The sequence below is a fragment of the Ursus arctos genome, unplaced genomic scaffold (assembly GCF_023065955.2).
Source record: "Ursus arctos isolate Adak ecotype North America unplaced genomic scaffold, UrsArc2.0 scaffold_20, whole genome shotgun sequence".
Taxonomy (NCBI): Eukaryota; Metazoa; Chordata; class Mammalia; order Carnivora; family Ursidae; genus Ursus; species Ursus arctos.
In genome coordinates this window covers 20,682,937-20,707,608 of record NW_026622875.1, presented here as the reverse complement: position 1 = coordinate 20,707,608, position 24,672 = coordinate 20,682,937, and the positions used below count along the sequence as shown (strand labels likewise).

The 24,672-nt window shown below is 38.3% G+C and overlaps 1 protein-coding gene across 14 annotated transcripts in view; it reads left to right on the top strand.

Moving 5' to 3' along the window:
* The window catches only part of PLS1 (plastin 1), a 102,589-nt gene that overhangs the window by 8,261 nt on the left and 69,656 nt on the right, over positions 1-24,672 (top strand). For 3 of the 14 annotated variants that reach the window (XM_057315941.1, XM_057315939.1, XM_057315940.1), the window contains exon 1: positions 16,507-16,941. The exons of the other annotated variants lie outside the window; for them this stretch is intronic. The gene's annotated coding sequence lies outside the window, so the exon portion shown is untranslated. Of the gene's footprint in view, positions 1-16,506; positions 16,942-24,672 lie in introns of those variants that run through there. 14 annotated transcript variants of the gene reach the window in all.

Sequence of the window (24,672 nt, the reverse complement as noted above, 5' to 3'; positions counted from 1 at the left end):
TGGAAAGTTTCATTTTAGCAAGTTCCCAGGTGAGGCTGAGGCTGCTGATCTGGGAACCACACTTTGAGAAACAGTGGGCTAGAAAAAAGGGTGTGTGTGATAGATGAGCTAGGAAGAAATGGTTTTCTTTTGAAACTGTACTACCTTCACAAAATTGATACTTCAGGTTTTTTGTTGTTGTGTGATATTTCAGGTTTTTTGTTGTTGTTTTTTAAGTTTATTTTTTACACCCAAGGCAGGGCTTGAACTCATGACCCCAAGATCAAGAGTCTCATATTGAGCCAGCCAGGCGCCCCATTGTTTTTTTGTTTGTTTTTGTTTTTAAAGATTTTATTTAGTTGACACAGAGAGAGAGAGAGAGAGAGAGCGCACAAGCAGGAGGGAGAAGGAAAAGCAGGCTCCCCGCTAAGCAGGGAGCCTGATGCAGGGCTCAATCCCAGGACCCTGAGATCATGACCTGAGCCGAAGGCAGACGCTTAACCAACTGAGCCACCCAGGTGCCCTGTTTTGTTTTTTAAGTTAGTCTCATTTACCAAGTGGTTGCTGCTTTGGGCCCCTTGCTATTCCCTGGAAATTCCTTATCTGTTCTATACAGATTTCTTAGGAGAAATCTTAGGAGAACAATCTGTCATCAAAGGCTTCTGTGTCTTTCAATAATATGTAAAATGTAAAAGTACAACTAGTTTCAATTTCTGAGAGACAAATGATAAAAAATGAGACAAAAATAAATTACTGGGTCTAGTGATCATACTACTTGTTCTGGATTGTTCTGGGCAAGATTGTATCTTTCTAACTTTGTATCCCCATTGTCTGATTCATAGTAGGAACTTGATAAGTTGTTGAATGAATATATAAAAAAGAATTAATGAATGGATGAATCTATACCCACCCCCACCCTGTCACACACCTAATACTTTCTAGCTTTTACTTGCTTTTAGAGACTTAAGATCCATGGTGGCTTATTTTACTTACTTACTTACTTGTTTATGTATTCATTTATTTATTTAAGTTCTGCACCCAATGTGGGGCTCAAACTCACAACCCCAAGATCTAGAGTCGCATGCTCTACTGACTGAGCAGGTCAGGTGCCCCCCTGGTGCCTTATTTATTTTTTTTAGACTCCTAACCCTGTCTGTTTTACTGGACAGGTAACCCAGCCTCATCCAGGAGACACAGCTGCATAGCTTGAGTTCAGGGTATAAGGATCCTTGTAGATTCACTTGCATTCTAAACTACTCTAGAAATGAATTAAATAATATTTAATAATGTTTTACATGTGGGTATTGTATGTAAAACTGATTTCACCTCTTAAATAAACTGACACATAAATTGAGGTTATGTGTTGTAATGAGCACTGGGTATAAGACTGATGAATCACAGGCCTGTACCCCTTAAACAAATAATATATTATATGTTAATTAATTGAATTTAAATTAAAAAAATAAATTGAGGTTATATTCCTCTTGAAGTATTTTATATTGTCTTAAGAATCTGATTAGTAGTAGGAGAGTGGCTTATAGGGATGCTCGGAGAAATGCATATTAATACACTGATCTGTTAGAGGCTTGGATACCTGTTTTTCCTGCAATTAAATGAAACAAGAACCAAAAGTAATTTTATTCTACCTTAGGCTTCATGGTTTGCCTAATGTTAGCAGTATAGTTGACCCTTGAACATCATGGAGGTTAGGGGTGCTTACCTCCCCCCATTTACCCCTGCAGTGAAAAATCCATGTATAACTTCTGAATCCCCAACAACTTTACTACTGATAGCCCACTGTTGACCAGAAACCTTACCGATAACGTAAAAGCCTTACTGATAACATCAACAGTCAATGAACACATATTTTGGAGGTTATATGTATTATAACACTGTACTCTTACAGTAAAATAAGCTAGAGAAAAGAAAATGTTATTAAGAAAATTATAAGGAAGAGAAAATACATTTACAGTACTGTACTGTATTAAAAAAAATTCTGCACATAACTGGACCCACGCAGTTCAAACCCGTGTTGTTCAAGGGTCAACTGTAATTCAGTTCTTGATTCATGAAATTAGGCTGGATTAACGTAGGCAAAAATTCATCTTTTTCAATTTGAACAAAGTAGTTTCATATAAAAAATTGGTGTATTTCCTGTTACTATACATCTGGAATGTGTAGGATAAAAAAAAAATTCACTTTGCTGAATTTTTACTTATATTCTACCTATGTAATACGTATTGTGCTATGGGAGACGAAGACTTAATTGAAGTTTTCTGCAAGGTTAGTATTAAATTTCTCATAGGATTAGGGCAATAAATAATAGGAAAACTGAAAACATTGTAATTTTCTAGTAATTCAGAGAAAATGACTACATTTTGAGGAAGTGTACTAAAACAGTACACTGTGATGCTCATTTTTGCAAATTAATTTATTATTAAATATCAGCGGGAATATTCTTTGCATCCAATTTCACATCTTAGGCGCACTTTAGGGAGGCCTTATGTTATATATGCTGATCATTTAATCTAAAAAGGCTCACTCACGCCCTCTGTGTGCACAGAATGTTATGCTTTATGTGCATTATACATAACTTATGTAATGTCCTTAGGTATTATAATAAGGGTATTACAAAATCAAGCAGCAAGACTTCTCAGGGAAATTAATGGTTTCATATTAATCAGACATTGTCACAGTCTTTGTCTTGAGTAGGATTAAACAGTGTTCCATCAGTGTTTTTGGTGCATATGATGGGATTGGTGTTTTTTAAAAATATCAGCTTTATTGAGGTATACTTCACATACCATTCAAATCACTCATGTATGGAAGTCCGTTTTAGAGTGTTTTTATCATCCTGTATCCATTAACACCCCTCATTTCCTACCCACCCCCTGCCTAGGCAATGACAATTCTTCTTTGTGGTTTGTTTTTTTTTCCAAGATTTTATTTATTTGTCAGAGAGAGAGAGCACAGGCAGGGGGAGCAGCAGGCAGAGGGAGAGGGAGAAACAGGCTTCCCGCTGAGCAGGGAGCCCTATGTGGGGGCTCAATCCCAGGACCCCAGGATCATGACCTGAGCCGAAGGCAGACGCTTAACTGACCAAGCCACCCAGGCGCCCACAATTCTACTTTGTGTTAACATATACTTGAAATTTCATATAAAAGGAATCATACACTATGTGGCCTGTTGTGTCTGGCTTATTTCACTTAGCAAAATGTTTTTGAGGTCATCCATGTTGGAGTATTAAAATTTCACTCTTTATGGCTGAATAATAGTCTGTTGTATCCTACCACATCTTATTTATTGCTCTGTTGATGGGCATTTGAGTTGTTACCACTTTTTGGCTATTATGAATATTGTTGCTGTGAACAAGTTTTTTTGGGGGGGTATGTGTTTTCATTTCTCAGGCATATACCTAGAAGTGGAATTGCTGAGTCACATGGTAGCTTGTTTAACATTTTGAGGAATTGCCAGACTAGTTTCCAATATGACTGCACCACTTTATTTTATTATTTTGTGACTGCAGCATTTTACATTCCCACCAGCAATGTATGAAGGTTCTAGTTTCTCCACAACCTAAATTGCTATTTATCTTTTTGATTATGGCCATCTTGGTGTGAAAGTGGTATCTCAATGTGGTAACACTTTTTTAATTAATAAACTCTATTTTTTAGCACAGTTTTAGATTTACAGAGAATTAAGTAGGTAGTACAGAGAGTTCCCATGTGCCCCCACACTGACACACACTAATAGTTTACCCTATTAACATCTTACATTAGTGTGGTACATTTGTTATGATTAATGAACCAATATTGTTATATTATTATTAGCTGAAGTCTATAGTTTATTCATATTTCCTTAGTTTTTACAGAAAGTCCTGTTTCCGTTCTAGCATCCCATCGAGATACCACACATTACATTTAGCTAACATTTCTCAGGCTTCTCTTGGCTGCGATAGTTTCTCTGCCTTTCCTTGTTTTTTCATGACCTTCAGAGTTTTGAATAGTAGTCAGGTACATTGTAGGATGCCCCTCTGTTGGAATTTGTCTGATTTTTCTTTTTTTTTTTTTTTGATTAGGCTGCATTGACATTGGTTTTTAGTATACAGAATATTACATAAGCGCAGTTTACTTGGAGTACAGAAATACATGATCAGAATTAGAAATCAGCAAAAATATGGTTAATAGGAAATTCCTAGTGATTCAAATGAATTCAGTTTCCTCTGGAGAATGAACAGACCTTTAACTCAAGATATATTTTTTCTAGCAAGGACTTGATCACATTGGAAGACAATCAGATAAAGTAGGAGAATTTATTATTGTGACTGTCATTAGGGAGCATCTAAGGGTAAAGTCACAGACATATTTTTCACTGCTTTAAATGTACCCAAGAATGATGTTTTGCTTGTAATAAAACATAAAATTAGTAGGAATTAAGACTGACTTTAAGACTCCCACAGTTCTGAGGCACCAAGGGTACAACATATAGTCAATATTTTGACCACCATCAATTCCAGTAATCCCGACAGACGCCTTGTGAAGGGGGCAGGATACTGGGACGTGGGGACTCTGTGTCTTGTGGCCTGACTCACACAGTAGTCAGTAGTTAAGCTGAGATTTGAATCCAGAGCTGTGGAGTTTCTACCTCACTGTTGTCCAGGCCAGGCTCGAGTTTCTGGAGGTTTTAAATCAGTAGCGTTTTGAAGGGCATAGGCTTGAGTCCTTATCATACTGGATATTTTTACTGCCAGCTGGAGGAGATAGCATCTCCCCCTATTCAAGGCCCCACTGAAATCAGTCTGTCCAATTAACGGCATACCTGCAGACTGCTAACAAAGGAGAGCCAGCTTTGCCCAGGTCACTATGCCATCTTTTCTGCCTGTGGCCTACTAACTCCATTGCCACATGTGTCTCCTGAAATGAAGCCTGAGGATCATAAAATAGGAAAGCAGCCTTGTAGGAGAACAACATATTCAGCTAAGTTTTGTCCGTGGTTACATTGCAGAATGTGCGTTGCTCATGGTATGTCTCAGTAAGATCTTGAGTTTGTTCATTAAATACTTACCTTTGAAAAAGAGTAGGTGTGGTAATAAGCTGTAAATGCACATGAAATGAAATAATAAAATAACATAGAAGGCCTGAGGAAGGTTTGGAAAATTCCCCTACTTGATTTAGCTTATCCTTATAAATGGCCCAAGTTGGTTGATCACAGACTGAAACAAGGTTTCTTTCTGGTCATACTTTTTGTATGAGTTAGGGTCGGCTATAATGCAGCAACAAATAACCCTGAAATCTCCATCGATTTCTTGATCACATAAATGTCAGTGTGCATTGGCTGTTCTCCAGAGCAGCTGTTCTAGATGCATTGACGCAGAGATCCCGGTTGCTGTGATTTTTGTGATTTTGCTGTTTTAACCTGGGACTTCCAAATTGTCTTAGCAGGGGAAGAGGAGCTAGAGGATCACATGCTAGCTCTGAGTTGCTTTGGCTTAGTGTGACACATATTACTTCTACTCACAGCCCACTGATTAGAACTAATCACATGATCCTGCTGGAAGGGAGGGGAAGCACATGGCTATTCACCGAACAGTAAATGTCTTTGCCTCACCTTCTTTACGGCAAGAGAAGTGGTCAGTTTGCCAGAACAACAAACAAGAGCAAAACCCCCCCTAATCTAAACCCAAACCTCCATCCCAAAAACTCCAGTAAAGAGAGAAAAATATACTGAAATATTTAGTGATAATTACCTGATACTAAATTCCAAATGAGCTTTGCCATAAACTAATAAATTTGTAATAATTTAGGTATGGCTGACTCAGCCACTTGATATACATTTATGGATATTAAGACTGCATCTTCTAAGGGAATAAAGACAAACTTATAAGAAAAAGGTTACCTTTTTGCATTATAATTCTTCAGGTGATGATGATTAAAGCTTATATTTATTCAGGTATTCTTTTGTTTTATTCTTTAAAGATTTATTTATTTTTTTATTTTTATTTTTTTAAAAAGATTTTATTTATTTATTTGACACAGAGAGAGACAGCCAGCGAGAGAGGGAACACAAGCAGGGGGAGTGGGAGAGGAAGAAGCAGGCTCCCAGCAGAGGAGCCTGATGTGGGGCTCGATCCCAGGACTCTGGGATCACGCCCTGAGCCTAAGGCAAACGCTTAATGACTGAGCCACCCAGGCGCCCCTAAAGATTTATTTACTTGTTTTAGAGAGGGAACACGGCGGGGAAGGGCAGAGGGAAAGGAAGAGTATCTTAAACAGACTGGGCACTGAGCATGGAGCCCAATGTGGGGCTCGATCCCATGACCCTGAGATCATGACCTGAGCTGAAACCAAGAATTGGATGCTCAACCAATTGAGCCACCTAGGCGCCCCTAAAGTAGTTAAACTGTTTTTTGCTTAAAATCGTTACAGTGTAAGAAAATAGAAGTGGTGACTAAAATTTAAAAATTTTTTCTAAGAAGCAAGTATGTAATTGCAAAAGGAAGCATTTAGGAAGCAAGTATTCTAATAGTTTTCACTGATGTAATTTTAACTTGTTTCTGTCTGTGAACAAAGATAATCAACTTAGACTCTAATTTGGCATAAACAGTGTGCTGAGATCTTCCTCTTTTCTGAACTAACTGAATCATCACTGAGAATCAGGGTAAGGCCAGATTTACAATAGAATGTTTCATCATGTCCAGCTCAAAACTCATAATATAGGTACTTTATATTTGTATACAAAGTTTTCAAAATACTCTCCTGCATGTGACACATTATATAGAAGGACTCTGTAATTATATTCCCAAGGGATCTTATTAGTCATCACAGTGGGCGGTCCATTCCACTATAGAATTTTAGCCATAGCCCTTCCTGCATTGTTCCTTCGGATCAGTGGAAAGTTAGATCCCAAAGTGAACACCACCTGTGAAGGATTCTTGGGCAATTGAAAATTTGTGATTCACTTTGGGATCTGTTTTATGTTGAACCAGGAAGAAAAGGACTAGGGAATCATTCTTTTTTTTTTTTTTTTTTAAGATTTTATTTATTTACGTGACAGAGAGACAGCCAGCAAGAGAGGGAACACAGCAGGGGAGAGGGAGAGGAAGAAGCAGGCTCCCAGGCGAGGAGCCCGATGTGGGACTCGATCCCAGAACGCCAGGATCACGCCCTGAGCCGAAGGCAGACGCCTAAGGACTGCGCTACCCAGGCGCCCCTAGGGAATCCATTCTTATCCTGGAAAGTCTTAAGGGGAGAGTTGTAACACATTTTATTTTCCCACTTAAGTGCTGGCCTTGGAAGGAGAGAAGTGAGAAAGAGAAGGAAGGATTTTAAAAATCAAATATTCACCAGCTCACCAACTTGACACCAACTCACTAATCTAATTTTATGGACAAAGACCACGAATTCGAAAGTATCCAAACTTGTGCCACTCTGGGGCAAGTGTCTGGCTGTGACATTGCAGTCATTTGAGCGTGGCTTAGCAGGACTTTCAACCAGTTCATTGTACGTGGAAATAACAGATGATTCAAGACGAGAAAAGATCTTTGTACACTTTTATTGCGCCATGATCATTTCCTAAGTAGGTAATAATTCTCCTTTCTCAGTAGTCTAGTTTCTTTCTTTTCTTTTTTCTTTTCTTCTTTTTTTTTGGTGTAGCTTATTTCTAAATGAAAAGGGCTGCCAGGTGACAGTCTTTTCAAAAACAATAAACTTTTATTTGCTTTATATATAATCTAAAGTTAAGTGTGCCATAAATTTCTATATTTGGTCACTTTTGATTATGGAATTTCTGTCCTGTAACAACACAGGATATGGCTACCTTTTCTTTCTTGAGTCCTGATATTTTAGGGAACTAGAGATGTTGAAAAGGGGATTGCTTTTTTATTTCAAGTCCCTTTACTGTCTTTCTTCTCACCCTCCATGAGTCTGGGCCATTTTGGGATAAGCACTTGTCCATTTGTTTATGATTCCTACAATTATGGCTTCAGGACTGAGAACGGAAGCAAGTACCAACTGAAGAGGAAACAAAATACATGTGTCTCTGTCTCTCAACAGCACAGCACTCATAATTTGAGTTCAGGTAGCTCAGGAAATTAACAGTGGCGGGTAGTAGAGCTCATGCTTTACTACTGTTCATTTACGTATGCTCTGTGGGAAATGAGAGTAGCCAGGGATCATAGGATTGTGGCAAACTCTTTATACCCTTTCGGACACACCTGTCACTGGCCTAGCCCAGTGCTACCATGTAGAAATGTGGGTTCAGTATTGCTAGACCTCCTAATTTTGTTTTATTTTTAAAAAAGATTTTATCTATTTATTTGACAGAGAGTGGGAGAGAGAGCGAGAGAAAGCACTGAGGGAAAGGGATAAGCAGGCTCCCCACTGAGCAGCAGAGGGAGAGGGAAGAAGCAGGCTCCCCACTGAGCAGGGAGTCTGATTCAGGGCTCCATCCCAGGACACTGGGACCATGAGCTGAGCTGAAGGCAGACACTTAACCGACTGAGCCACCCAGGTGTTCCTAGACCTCCTAATTTTAAAAGAGAAAATAGAAATCTGAATTTTATGTTAATCCCCTAATTTTATATTTCACTCCAAAATTTAAAAGATGCTTAATGAGCCACAGAAGACTTGTGTCCAGGTAGGATGTGGCCCCTGGGTGCCATTTTGTCTGTTGGTAGCCAGGAGAGCCTCTTAGGGTGGTGAAGAAGAAGTTACAAAAGCTCTGAGATGGGTGCCCCAGGAGTAGGGAGGTTATGACCTGTAAGACCTGGCATGAGTTTCAGTCTTTTCTCTCTTTTTCTGTTTGCTGAGAGATTGCATTTTGATTTTCTGCTCTTCTTAAGGAAAACCTTTTGCTATCCAGATTTCCCTCCTAAAGAAAGAGTGCCTGGTGATGTTGAATGCTGTTAAGGGCTCCAGGAGCTTGGTGAGGCTGAGCAGAAATGGGCAAAACTTGATTACACATTAGGGTTTGAAGCCAGGGTGTCACTTGAGAGTTAAGACACAGAAGTATTTGCAGGATGGTCAGGACATAGCATAGAAGCAGAGCTGCCAGGCCCAAGAATGGAAAATGGGTAAAAGGGGTGGTCAAGAAGTGTCCCAGCAGGCTTTGCTTAGCTGTGGTTGAGGAGGGAGGGAGCTGTTGAGCCAGCCAACCTGGTCTGGACAGTTGTTGGTGATCAACCCAGAGAAGTAATCTAGGCTGAATTTCCTGAACGCTGTATATCTTCTCTCCATTTACACCCCTTTGGTGATACCTGCATATTCTTCAAGAGCAGGAACAGTATGCAACTTTGATGTCATCTGGCTTCAGCATTATGACTTAGACAAGACAAGTCACTCTGCTTCCAGAATGGGGTACAGCCTTTGGAATTCCTAGTTATTCCCACAATCATATGCTGGATGCTCTTGGATTTAGGGGGCTGATAATTTATGCTGTTGTCTTTATTCTCTGAATTGATTGAGAAATAGAGGCCTCTTAGAGTCCAAAATACCAACTTTATTCCTGGAGGAACTGCACCATGATTACAGCCTGTGGCCAAATGGTCTTCCTCAAACCTTTTCTCCCCAGATTTTAACTTCTGTTCACCCCATTCCAGGCAGACTTGGTGAACGGTTGCCTTTGGGTCAGAAGGGAGAATTTATGTCCTGAGGACAAGCTACTGCTAAAGAGGAAAAGTTCAAGCCACGTGAGGACAATGACATTGAACATTAAATTTAGCCCCATTCAGTATAGCAGTGGGTTCTCAAAGTGTGGTCCTCACACAAGCAGCATCGGCATTACCTCAAAACTTGTTAGAAATGTAAATCGGTGGTCTCTAACCCAGGTGAACTGAAGCAGAGACTCTGGTCTCAAAAGTCTTGTGATTCTGTTGCAGTTAAAGTTTGAGAATCATTGCAGTAGAGGAGTAAGTTTCAATGGACCCAAGATACCATGTCACGAGTAAGATAAATCAGTGCCCCTCCCTTGGGGAGGGTGAGAAAGGAATGTAGAGAAGAGGCCAAGAGTGCTGCTTTTACAGTAGGCTCTCATGGAAGCATAAGATAGGAGAATGGGTTTCCCCTAGCCGATAATCCTGCCTGCTCTAGAGGACTGTAGTCTGAGAAGGACCAGCAAGTGCAAGCATGAAGACTTTCTTTATTTTTTCCTCTTTTCTCATCTGTTAACGTTGCCTACTTTTTCTCTAAAGAATAAAGGAGAAGCAAAGGAATGAATATAAGCGGGGAGAGGGAGAATACTAATATAGGAAGAAAATAATGGAATAGATATTGTATTCCTTCCAATATTCTTATAATTTACTCTTCATATGTTTGTGTTTTATTAAGTTTTTAGTCTCTGATTAATTTTTCTAGTTGTGAACCCAACTACAGGCCATTTAACTGTGATAATATCATTTGTCATTAGCATGGACTCAATGATGCTGGGCTCTTTGCTTCCTGTTTGTGTCTATTCCATTTCATGTTACTGAATTGTGTGCATTGCTCAGTGACATGATTATGAATGTTCTTTATATTCACCTGGATGTTGAGACTGTTTATCTTGCTTGCTGACCTTGAGCAAATTGTTCAGATTTACTTTCAGAGTCTTCAAATGAGAACAGAGGTCTGCTTAGCCATTAAAATACTCAGTGATAGCAAGGACTGGTCTCAAACAATCCATATAGTTGGCATTTTATATTCTAGGGTGAAAAAAGAGATAAACTTCCTAAATGCTTGTGCTTGGGAAAGATGTGGTTTTTTTGCTTGCACCAACCTTTTTAGAGGTTTGAAATAAAATTATACCTTGTTGGGTATATACAGCCTCAAAAGATATGGATATTATGGTTCCTTTTATTTATTTATTTTACCCCCCACGATATAGCCTTTTGTAAACATACTCAATTCTATTCAGTCCACAGTGGAAGCTTACTTCCATTAAATACCTAATCTTTCCAGTTACTGTTACAGGAATGAAAATTGCTAAAGAATTCAAGCTACCTCTGCTTGTAAGTATTTTGCTTAGACTTCATCTAAAAATGGAATTAATGGTGCTGTTAGTAATCACAGCAACTGCATAGTTGCTATGTTTCAAGAATTGTGTTAAATTTGGGTAACAACTATATGGGTAGGTAGGACATGTCATTCCCTTTATACAGATGAGGAAACAGGTTCAGAGACCTTAAATAACTTGCCCAGAACACTCTTGTCAGTAAGAGCAGCAGTAGAATCAAGTCTAAGTCTGTTTATACCAAAGCTGTACATCTCTTAACCCACCTAGTTTGCTAGATGGGCTAGCTCCTGGGCTAACTCCTGACAAGAATTGCACAGGGCCTAGTTCAGAATAGAAGAGGTCTTAGGTGGTTGGTGGGAGAATGATTGGTGGGAATACTTCAGCAGTATGAATCATTCGTTAGGGGACAAAATTTAGAAATTCTGAATTTTGATCTTATACAGGTTTCTGGGCTCCCCCCCCCCCCGAAACTTCTGAATGATAGCCTTTGGGTATGAGACTGTGAAATCTGCATTTAACATAAGCTCCACTGGTTGAGTTTATGATTGCTAATGAGAACCACTCCAACTAATTGCTGGGTAGCATTTACTGTCTATTGCAGAATCTCTGGGCCCCAGTCTATTAGGTGGGGTTAAGAGTAAGGCATCCTACTCAGCATTATTGGCAGAACCTCGAATCTTTTCATTTTTGTGGTGTTTTTCTTTGTTCAGCTGCTAACCTGAATAGTTGACTGATTTCCAATATATGTGTATATCCTATTGAAGGGAAAATTTATTTAAGGAGCTTCAAAGCCAACACTGGTCTTTCCTTACAAACACACTATTCTTTTCCCTCTGCTTCTCCTAAATGATAGCTGTTCTCTCTTGTGGGCCACTCATGGTGAAGGTGGTAAGAACATCCTGTTCTGAATAAAACTGTGTGAGCGTGTATTAGTTTTCTGTTGCTTCCCTAACAAAATTTAGTGACTTATACAACACATTTATTACCTTACAGTTCTGTAGGTCAGAAGTCTGACATGGATCTTATCACTGAGCTAAAGGTGTTGGCAGGATTGATCCTCTCTGAAGGTCCTAGGGGGATGATCTCTTGCATGGCTCATTCAGGGTGTTGGCAGAATTCAGTATCTTGAGATGGTAGACCAGAGATCCTCATTTTCTCACTGGATATAAACTGAAGGCCATTCTGAGTTTCTAGAGGTCACCTGTGTTCCTTGGCTCATGACCCCTTTCCTCCGTCTTCAAAGCCAGCATCAGAGAGTCCAACCCTTCTCACACTTTAAATCTCCTCGTCTTCCATCTTTCTTACCCTGCAAGGGAAGGTTCTCTGCTCTTAAGGAATTCATGGGTGTAGATTGTGTCTCTCTAGATTATCCAGGATAATTTGCCCCATCCCAAGGCCCATACCCTTAATCACATCTGCAAAGTCCCTTTTGCCATGTAAGGGTAACATATGCCCAGGTTCTAATGGTTAGGGCATGAGCATATTGGGGGTGAATTATTCTGCATGCCACTGACTGAAACGTTGTCTGCCTTTGTTGACAGATAAGACAGCAGTGGTTATCACTGCCAGTGGGGTTCCAGGCATTAATGTTGATGTGTATGAGAGAATGTGATTTAACTAGATATTTTTCTGAATTGAAATCATCTCAGGGCCAGATTCCAAAACAAGTAGTTTTGGAAAGGCTATTTCAGGACTTCTGTATAGTCAAGAAGAGCTATAGCGGCACTTATCTCTGTGTGTCGCAAGGGGAAGTAATTCACATTGTGCCTGCTTCTTTGGCAATTTAGATTCAGAAGAAAATTATGACGTGAAGTAGGGCCACTCATTCAACCAGGATATTTGCTTTTAGTTTCTCATTGCATGCCATATGCTGTCATGCTTCCACTCCTTTGTTCATGCCCCCTCAATTGCCTGGTCTGTCCTTCTGTCTTTCTTTCCATTTATCTATAATAATGCATGTGAATGACAAGTTTTGACATCTACCAATTCTAGGAAACATTTTCCAAGGTGCTAAAAGTATGGCATCAACTCATTTTTTTCTCAGTAGGTGACTTAAAATGATAAAAAGAATATTATCATCTGCCAGTGTTTCAAAGGCCATTTTAAATTCTTGCTGATGTCTTCCTCCATAAATCTGCACAGCACTAAAGATGCCCTTTGCAGCACCTTGGACGTAGTAGGGACTCAGAACTACTTATTGAATTGATTTGAGGTACTAAACTTAAATGACTGTGGTCATTTTATCAATACACCAAAATTCTGCAAGATATATGTATTTATTATTTTATGCAAAGGACATTGCTAAGAATGTCTAATTTAAGGAATAGAACTGGGATTGTTAGAGATAAGATTTCCAATTCATCTTTTACTAAATATATAAATTCACATTCTGTCAGGTTACCTAGCAGAGTGTGGTGGGAGCAAGGGAGTGGACTTGGGTTTGTCCATTTCTGAATCTTTAATTGACATGCAGTACACATGCAGAAAACTGTACAAATCATGACTGAGTGTATAACTTGATGAATTTTAACAAAATGATACTCCTATGAAATCGTCACCTGTATCAAGAAACCAGAATTTTTATCAACATCCCCGAAACCTTCCTGCTTCCTTCCAGTTGCCACTACTCTCAAGGGTAATTGCTACCCTGAAATTTGAGAAGTTTGAGAAATGAACTATTTTTAAGATACAGGAAAAAATTCTTATATTGTAAAAATAGTTTCTATAAACAAATCTCCAAGTAAGAATATGTGGGTTTACAGAGATTTTTAAAAAATGTGACTCCTGCCCAGAAGGTGTATTTAAACACAGAACAATAAATTCTTTTCTAAATGTTCTTGCTTTATCAAATAGTTTCAGTTACATATGCAACTTTGAGTCAGATTATTATTTTCCAATATTTATTGATACTGTATTGGTTCAAACAGTACTTTTTAAAAAGATTTTACTTATTTAAGAGAGAGAGAGAGCACAGGAGGAGGGGGAGGGGCCCAAGGGAGAGGGAGAAGCAGGCTCCCCATTGGGCTAGGAACCCCATGCAGGACTCGATCTCAGGACCTTGGGATCATGACCTGAGCCAAAGACAGATGCTTAACCGACTGAGCCATCCAGGCGCCCTGGTTCAAACAATCCTTTTGCCTCCAATATTCATAGGTTGTTAAAATTGCACCATGTACTTGGCCCTGGGTGGTGCCTTAGCACTGCATCACTTTCTGCGTAGTTTTTATTGAGATCAAATTAGTATATTTTCTCTGGAATTTTGGTTGAGGTTCATAGTAGGTACTCAAGGAAAGGACACTTGTCAGCAAAGATGGCAGCCACCATACTGTACATTTTAACTGTCTACCACAGCACTTCCCAGAAGAGTGGAAAGTGAAATCACTTGTAACAAAATGGAGTGGATAAAATATTAGAGAAGTTGAATTCAGGGCTATTCATTGTCCATTCATTTTCTGTGTTCAAGGACATGGAAACAGTATTTCTAAAAGTTAAACATTGGAAACCACCTTAGTTACCAATATGAATGGTTAAATAAATAATGGTATAGTCATAATGTGGACTGTTAATGAAGCATTAAAAGAATGTTTTCAAAAAATGCTTAATGATAGGGGAAATTTCTTGCTAATATTAAGTAAAACTATATATTGAAAGATCTTTGTGGAAAAAAATATATTCATGCACATGTGTGTAGAAGAGAGACTTGAAATTCATAACATATTGGCCCCCTGGTTGTTTCTGAATGGTGTGCTTGGGAGTAATTTAAATAATATTATTTTCTAAATATTTTCCACTTTACATATTATTTTTCAAAAATCAGAAAATAGCCACACAGGATCCATTTTTTTAAAAAAAAGGGTACATTGGACAGTCCTTATCAAAGTAACACTAGCATTTTTCACAGAACTAGAACAAATGATTCTAAAATTTGTATGAAACCAGAAAAGACCCCAAATAGTGAAAGTAATATTGAAAAAGAAAAGCAAAGTGGGAGTCACAATTCCGGACTTCAAGCTGTATTACAAAGCTGTAATCTTCAAGACAGTATCGCACTGGCACAAAAACAGACACATAGATCAATGGAACAGAATAGAGAATCTAGAAATGGATTCTCAACTCTACGGTCAACTAATATCTGACAAAGCAGGAAAGGAGATTTTCCCCCCCATTATCCAATGGAAAAAAGACAATCTCTTCAACAAATGGTGTTGGGAAAGTTAGAGAGCTGCATGCAGAAGAAGGAAACTGGACCACTTTCTTACACCATCCACAAAAATAAATTCGTAATGAATGAAAGAAAGACCTATATGTAAGACAGGAAACCATCATTCCTAGAGAAGAACACAGGCAGTGACCTCTTTGGCCCTGGCTGCAGCGACTTCTTACTAGATATGTCTCAAGGGAAACAAAAGCAAAAATGAACTATTAGGACTTCATCAAGGTAAAAACTTCTGCACAGTGAAGGAAACAATCAACAAAACTAAAACGGACAGAATGAGAGAAGATATCTGCAAATGACATATTGGATAGTATCCAAAATGTATAAAGAACTTGTCAAACTCAACACCCAAAGAACACATAATCCAATCAAGAAATGGGCAGAAGACATGAATAGACACTTTTCAGAGAAGACATCCAGATGGTTAACAGACACATGAAAAGATGCTCAATATTACTCATCAGCATCAGGGAAATACAGATCAAAACCACCATGAGATACCACCTCACACCTGTCAGAATGGCTAAAATCAACAGCTCAGTAAACAGCAGATGTTGGCGAGGATGTAGAGAAAGGGGAACACTTTTGCACTGTTGGTGCCTTTTAAATATATGTCAGTGTATTTTTAACAATCATCACGGTGGAATAATAGACCTTACCCTTTTAGAGCAGACAGTTTAGTATGTTTTGATTAGATGTACGTACTCACAAAATCATTACCACAATCAAGATGCAGAATATTTTCATTAGCCCCCAGAGTTTCTTTATGTCCCTTTGCAGTCTGTCCCTCCTTCCATCCCTATTCTAGGCAATCATTCATCTGATTTCTGTCTTCATAGATTAGTTTGCATTTTCTAGAATTTGATATAAATGGAATCGTATGTACTTTTTTTTTTTTTAACTGGCTGGTACCATACAAACCCTTCACTTTTTCTTTCACTTTGTGAAGCAGTTTTATAACAGGCATTCTTTAATTTTATGGAGGCATCATAAAATGTGTTTCACACTTCCTCTTCAGAGAATTAACCATTCAGTGAAAATGGATTATGGATTTTATAAGTGAACCTTTTCCTGCCACACTTAAAAAGTAGAATTGGACTATAACCTTTGAGGCACTTTCTGTCTAGCTTTAACACTATGTAATTCTATATAATGTTTCTGGTTATTATTCAAAGGTGATTTTGTACATTTCCTTAAAATTAGTTCAGTGACTGTAAAAAAAAATTCAGTAGGATGTAGGGTTTGTTTTGTTTTTAAGTTTAACACAATTTCCTAGTTATTTCCAGGAATTTCAATGTATACTTAATTGTTTAATGATTGTTCATGTGGTGAAAACAAAGTTGCCATTTCCAAATTTAAAGTGGCAAAGGAATATGTATAAAAATAACATAATACCTCATAAGACAGTTGCATTCCATAGGATGAAGACCTGCTTGAGTGGAATCTAAATACCAAAATGAAAATCCAGGTATAATTTAAGCCACAGTCATAATCAAACAAATGGTGGTATCATCTACATTTTTGCCTCTTGATTTTTTTATAGTTCCAAACCACACCCATGTTGCAAATTGGCCTTTCTACTTGAGACCAAGTTCTTTTGAGATTAAAATCTTAGTAGTAGGCAGAATACTTCAGTTTGGCCTTGCTTACTTTCTTTGGTCAAACACTGACTTCGGCAGAGGATCTTCTGCTGAAGTTTAAATCTTCTGAGTTGTTTTCTTGGACCTCCAAGTCTCAGGTGATAAGACCAACAGAAGCAGGTATGCAAAATTTTCCCTTATGTTAATAGCAATAATCGGGCCTCAGATTCTGCAACTGCTTTATGTTTGTTAAATTGAAATAAACCCCCTCATGTTTTGTTTTAGTGCATTCTTGGTTTGGGATTCTAGGTGGCTTTGCATAATCAATGCAAATAGGAACCATGGTGTGAGGGTCACATGGTTCTTAATTCTCTTTTAATTTTTGGATTTTTTTTAAATTTTTAAAGATTTTTATTTGTTTGCCAGAGAGAGAGAGAGGTGGAGAGCACAAGTAGGGGGAGTGGCAGAGAGAGAGGGAGAAGCAAACTCCCCGCTGAGCAAGGAGCGCAGTGTGGGGCTTGATCCCAGGACCCTGGGATCATTACCGGAGCCCAAGGCAGACGCTTAACTGACTGAGCCACCCAGATGCCCCAATTTTTCTGTTTTGAAAATTATTTCTTCCCTAAGCAATACTTGTTAGGTAAGAAAGGGCTGTTTTGGTTTACTCAGGGTTGGATTGATTAAAAAATTCAATTCATAATTTTTGATTTGACTTTAATTTTTCCTGTAGAAATGTATATAAATTCTTAGGAACGTGCTAACGTGACAACACACACTCTGTGCCCTCTAGAATGTATATGTATAATTGCTTTGAAGCTTGATTCTTTTAGTCTAATGAAACAGCTCTTCCAATCTATGGTTTAATCATGGATAAGCAAGACTTTTCTTTTTTCTAAAGGAATTTCACAGATACATAAAACAAATGGTAATAGAAGATGTTGCCAGTATTGGGACATGTTAAGAAAATATCCAACCATCTGGAGTCTGAAGAAAATGTCTTAATTGAAATAAATTCTTTATCAGTATTTTTGCTCTTCTACATTTTTAAGTACCAGAATGTACTTGGAAATAGTGCTGTTGCTTAAAAGCTTTTTCCACCCCACTGTTTCACTGAATTTGGGAAGAAGCTGAAGGTTTTCAGGAAATGTCCTTATATAGTATACAGATAAGCATGTTGCCTTTCACTGTGAGCATTCTTAATGGTTTCTGAAATTGGCTGGAGAACCATAGATCTTTCCCCTACACAGTCCTGAAAGCTGTGGCAGCCTCACTTGAGCTCTTTTCTTAGTAAAACAGAAAATGAGCAGTTCCCAGCCCATGTAAAGCTGAGAAGGTCTTGAATGATGCATGTCGAGGAAAGTTGGATACTGATACTGCTGGCAGTTTGCACAGCTCTTAGTGCCAAAGAATTAAAGACTCTGAGTATTCTTAAAAGGGGCCAGCTTCTGAAAAGTTAAGTATGTTTCCTTTGCGCAGTGACCTGAGCGCTCAAACCTCCACAGTAAGGTAAGACTGACCTGCTCAGCTTTGTGAAGCAGTCAGCCATTTAAGTTTATTTGTGTGCATCATAGAGTAGAGTACTCGGTGGCTCTTCTGAGAGAAACAAACACATCATGACCAATGAACTCCGGAAAGCAAGTACCATGGACAAATTTCACACAGTTCTTAAGAAACCCTTTATGGCTTTCTGAGGAGCCAGAATTCCCTTTCCTGTATTATGCCCGGAGTCCAACAAAGGCTGTGCCCTTGTGCCAGTCCTTTCATAATGAGGGAGCCAAATGCTCAATTGTGTTCTTGCAGAGGAGGGGGATAACATTCCTTTATGATCTTTAGTTTAGATCAGCTTACGACCCAAAGCATGATATTTGATTACCCTTATTATGTTACTTTGCGTAGCTACAAATGTTACTAATGGCGTGGCCTTATCTAGCCATTAAAAAAGTCCAAGTTCACACTGACTTACATTCAGTGCTATAAAAGGCCCTATTGCTAGGGATCCTAGGAATAGGAGCCTGTGGAGAATGGAGTGGACTTGGGGTTAGGTATGCACTGCAGGCATGCATCCTGAACTCCTGAATAGAGTCCACTGAGTGCTTGGCTGCCTCTTTTTTCTAAGTGCTGATTTTCATCTCTAATGCTCATTGTGTCTGGGCCTGAATTGCTTTAAGAATTATAAACATTTACTGGCCTTTTCTGACTATCCCTTTTTATTAGAATTGAGGCTTTTAGGATTCCTTATGTTTCTTTCCTTCCAAATGATTCCAACCCAGTTCTCAGTCTTACAGGGTAGAAGAGATGCTGTCATTAACCAGAAGTAGCAAATGGTGGGAAGAATTCTCCCTTTACCTATTCCAGGAGAGGCTGGACACTGAGCTCTTTGTCCTTGGAACACTGGCCTCCAGGCTTTTTTCATTGTTCTCCCATCAATAAAAACATTTTGTGTGTACACCACTTCCAAGGAAGATATTTGTAATAACTAATATCTCATGGTATAATATAGACACAGGGTACTGTTTGTTATCAGTGACAGTGTAAAACTATTTTATGTAGTCTTGATAATTTCGGATCATTTGTCCAACTTGTGGTCATATGCGCTTCTGTTTTATTTTCTAATGTAGCTGGAAAAAACTCATTAGGAGTGGAGGTGTCTGCTCCTCCATTTTCATAGGCTTGTATGATTAGTGTATTTTCAGTACCCAGTTTCTGTGTAAGCATCATTTTAAGCTACTTGCCCATTTAGTGAAGACAGGCTTGCTATCAGCTAAGTTATGTCATTTGTCAATCTATTCACTCAGGCATACATAAATTTCAGGATGTCAGGAATACTGGAAGTGGTCAAAGGAGCGATGGCCCACTGTTCAGCTTCTGCTTTGTGGAATATCCACTCCTCTCTTGAGGAGTCTCATGAACTGTTTGTGACATGGGATCCTCTACCATAAGGACCAAGTTAGGATGCTAGTGATAATAAGTATGTTAAATGTTTGTACATCTAATTTTGTTCCTTAATACTGCTTCCTAATGTTCTCTTCCTGCCCTCTGTTGGGGACCTTTGTTCTAGGTATCTTTTGAGGAGCTGAAGGCTTGGCCTCAGTCTTCTCATCTATAGAGTATGTTGGACTGGATGCCTTTTTTTCTTTTTTTAAAGATTTTATTTATTTATTTATTAGAGAGAATGAGTACGAGCAGGGGGAGGGGCAGACGGAGAGGGACAAGCTGATTCCCTGCTGAGCGGGAAGCCTGATGCGCACCAATCCTAAGACCCCGAGATCATTACCAGAGCCAAAGTCAGACACCTAACAGACTGAACCACCCAGGTACCCCAGGACTGGATGACTTTAAAGGTGGTTTTTTTTTAATCTGGGATTTTCATCCCATTTATTTTTTTATCTTTTTTTTTGTTACATGTCTATTAACTCATTCTCATAAATAAGTAACTCTCACTGCTTGGAAGTTGTTTCTATAAGGAATACTTTTCAGAAATATGAATGACATACTAGGATATGCTTTTTTTTTTTTTTAAGATTTTATTTATTTATTCGACAGAGATAGAGACAGCCAGCGAGAGAGGGAACACAAGCAGGGGGAGTGGGAGAGGAAGAAGCAGGCTCACAGCGGAGGAGCCTGATGTGGGGCTCGATCCCACAACGCCGGGATCACGCCCTGAGCCGAAGGCAGACGCTTAACCGCTGTGCCACCCAGGCGCCCCGTAGGATATGCTTTTTAAGTCAAGATTTTAGAAATTATGTGACACCCAAACACAACTTTGAAAGTCTCCTTATTCTTCAAGGCCCACTCAGCTTTAACATTATCCCCTCAGAAAATCTTTGTTAGACCCATATTTGCTTCTTTTCTCCTCCCATATAACTCTGTCTGTACACTTATATCAGTAGACGTGAATCATGGTTATATGTGTGCCTGTTTGCCTTTCATGAGGCACGGTTATTTATTGCTCGGTTTTATACCAGCAAGCCTTGCTGATTCACTTCTTGTTTTTCACTGAAAATGTTGAAGAAATCTGTTGAGAACATATTCTCTAAGAAATTATTCTAAAATGTTTTCTTCCCAAGGGAACTTTTAGGGGAAATCTGGGGTTGACGTTCTTAACCTGGAGCTGGTAGACCTCTTGGAGGTCCATGAATGGGCTTGAGGGTGGAAGGAACATCTACAGACTCTCTGAAATCATATATAAAATTCAGATCTCTGTGCATTTTTCTGGGTGCAGTGCCCATAGCTTTTGATAAAAAATGGCTAAAAATCAAGAGACCATCAATCCCATGGGGGAAGATCTGGGCATTTCAAATATAAACTATTCATCTAAATTTATGTTTACTTTCTAGCCTGATTTTCATCACTTTTGTATGTTTTTAGCTCTCTGTAGCGTTTTGTGACCTTACTATGCAAATCAGTATTTTTAGCAGTGCTTAATACTGTAACCTTGAAAATGCCATGCTGTATTATCCTACTAATTATGTACTCGTGGCATTATCTTACTTATGAGTGATAATTCTTATTGAATGTAATAAGTAAATATTTTACTTATTAGAAAAAAGGGAGAATTTGGGGTTAAATTAGAATTTAAAAAGTAAAAAGAACCAGATACAGAACTGTTTTGTAAATCTCTACACTAAGTCTTCTAATTTCAATGTCTATATAAAATAGGCTCAGATCTCTTCCTTGAATATCGTGTGGAAAGATGATTCCTTGGTTTCCCTGACATCCTATTTCATGTCTTCATTGCTCTTGGACATTCAAGAGTCAGTGTGGTTTATTGACCTGGGACTCAAGCACACTGAAAGCAGTACCAGCTTTGACACTCAGCAGCAGATGACCTAGGCTATGTAGGTTGATTTCTTGGAGTCTGTTTCCTTATTTGTAAAATGGGAGTAAAATAATATAGGGAAGCAGATAATACTATTACATAGAAAACTATTATTTTCAGTTCTACTTAATGGATTAATGTGGGTCAAATGGGATAAGATATGTGAAAGTGCTTTATAAATTAGAAAGCACAGGGGTATGTGGGTGCAGTCAATTAAGTATATGACTCTAGGTTTGGGCTCAGGTCATGATCTCAGGGTTGTGAGATGGAACCCCATGTCAGGCTCCCCGCTCAGCGGGAAGTTGGCTTGAGATTCCCTCTCTGCCTCTCTCTCTGCCTGCACCCCCCCCCCCATACTCTCTCTCTCTCTAAATAAATATCTTAAATAAATAAATAAATAAATTAGCGCTTAAATGTGAGACTTCTTTATCTTGATAATGGCACCTATTCCATACAATGTCATGATAGTCTTCCTTAGTCTTTGGTTTTAGCCCACTATGAAGAATCAGTTTCAAATTTATTTTTTCTTTCACAAAATTTAGGTCATCATTATTAGCTAAGAAGGAAATGTCTAGTGTGTTTGCCCTGAGACACTTATATTAACTGAATAAACAGACTTACATGAAAACACAAATAGAACAATGTTATTTTAAGATACTGAAATTAACTAAAGTAGGATTTTCAAAGATTGCAAATGTTGGATAAACATGAGTCTAACTCTGTAAGGAGAATGATTAAATTCCCTTGTCACAGATCCTGGTACTTTCCTGGGCCCAGCCTTATATGGAGTAGTGGAAACATGGACCTTGACACTGTTGTTTGAATTATATGACTCTAGTGCTTACTAGCTGAGTGGTATTGGGTGAGTTACTTAACCTTATTGAGCTTGAGTGTCTTTATGAGTAAAAATAGGTACATTTCTACTTTGGGGAGTTGTTTTAAGAATCAGAAATAATTTGGGGTGCCTGGCTGGCTCAGTCAGTGGAGTATGTGACTCTTGATCTCTAGGTTGTGAGTTTGAGCCCCACATTGGGTAAAGAGATTACTTAAAAATTAAAAAAATAATTAGAGATAATTTATATAAAGTGTCTGGCACATAGTAGAGTCTCTTCATATGGTCAATATTATGAACTTAAAAAATTATACTATTGTAGGTTTGTGTACACCTGTGTCCGGGCTGGTCTGTTTTAGACCCCATTCATCATTTAGCCTTTCATTCTAGGTGTTCTTTATTTCAGTCAAAGAACAAAGCCTGACACACTTCAGCTTTTCCTCTATATTCACAAACTGAAATGTTAACTTGGGGGAGTTGCTACATAATTTTCTTTAAAAGCAGATTTTGTCCTGTATTTTCTTAAAACTAGATGAAGAGGATGACTAAGTAAAAGCATGATGGAAAGATCGAGCCCCAAGTTGGGCTCCTTGCTCAGCTCTATACAGTTGTAGGATGTGCCCTAATGTAATATTGTTCTGTGTAAGTTTTCTTTCATACTTCTAGTTATAAAATAGTGAAACATGCAAAAGAATAATGAGAATAATACAATATACACACATTTTCTGTACCCAGATTTAAGAAATGTCAGCAATTTACCATTTATTTTATGCATCAGCTCTCTGTTTTCTGTAAGGAGTAAAACATTAGAGAGATGACTGAAGGCTCTTCCTCATTTTAATCCTTTACCTCACTAACAGTTCTGAAGTTGCATGTTAGTTATTTTTCCCACCCATCTTTCTATATTTTTCCATTGATGTATTTCCATTAATAATATAAAGTACTATTTTAAATGCTTTAAAATTTTTCACAGATGATATCTGCTGTATACTTTTCCTCATTTGCATATATTTCTCATGTTAAAACCAATATCAAGTTCATCTTAACTGTTGTGTAGTATTTCGCTAAGTGAATATTCTGTAATTATCTGGTCACCTGATGAGGAATTCAGGTGGTTTCCAATTTCTTGATACTATTTTTTAAAATATTTTATTTATTTATTTATTTATGTGAGAGAGAGAGAGAGATAACAAGAGAGAGCATGAGCAGGGGGGAGAGGGAGAAACAGACTTCCCACTGAGCAGGGAGCCTGATGTGGGGCTCAATTCCAGGACCCTGGGATCATGACCTGAGCTGAAGGCAGACGGGCTGAGCCACCCAGGCACCCTGAATTTTTTGATACTGTTAATAGTGGTGTGCTTTTACCTTTATCTTGGTATATTTGTATAGGAGTTTCTCTGGGATAAATTTCTAGAAGTGGAATTGCGTGTCATAGAGTATGCATATCTTCAGCTCTTTTAGATATACACCACTCAGGAGAGCAATGTGGTTTAAGATGTGGGGTCATTGTTTTCATTTGCCTTTCCCATTATATGTAGCTATTAAAATAATGTTTAAAATCTATGGCATAACCCAATTTAAAAAATCATAGATGTATCTAGGTATATAAGTACACACGAGTATTTGGAAATTAAAATAATCCAGAAGGATACCTCCCAAGTACTTCAGGTTTTTTAGATTTTTATACTGAGCATGAAATACATGAGCAAAGAAAACATGACCCATAATGATATGGGCAAGTCGGTCAACCAAAAATGACCCAGAACTGACACAGATATTAGAATTATCAGATAATGGCACCAAAACAATCATTACAACTATATTCCGAATGCTTAAAAGAGTTAAGTGTGGAGACATTGAAAATACTTTAAAAGATTTGTACTGAACTTCTAGAGATAAAAACTATAACATGCCAGATGAACAATACACTGGGTGGTCTTAAGGGCAGATTAGACATTGTAGAAGAAAAGAATAGTGATCTTGAAGACATAGCAATAGAAACTATCCAAAATGAAACAGAGAAAAGAAAATTACATTGCTTTTCAGCAATGTGCCTTGATGCAGTTTTCTTCATGTATCTTTTGCTTTAGTTAATTGAGCTTGTTGGATCTGTAGGCTTATAATTTCCATCAAATTTGGAAAAAAATTTTAAAGATTTTTATTTATTAATTTGAGAGAGAGAAAGCGCAAGCAGGGGGAGCGGCAGGTATAGGGAGAGAGAGAAGCAGGCTCCCTGTTGAGCAAGGAGCCCAACTTGGGG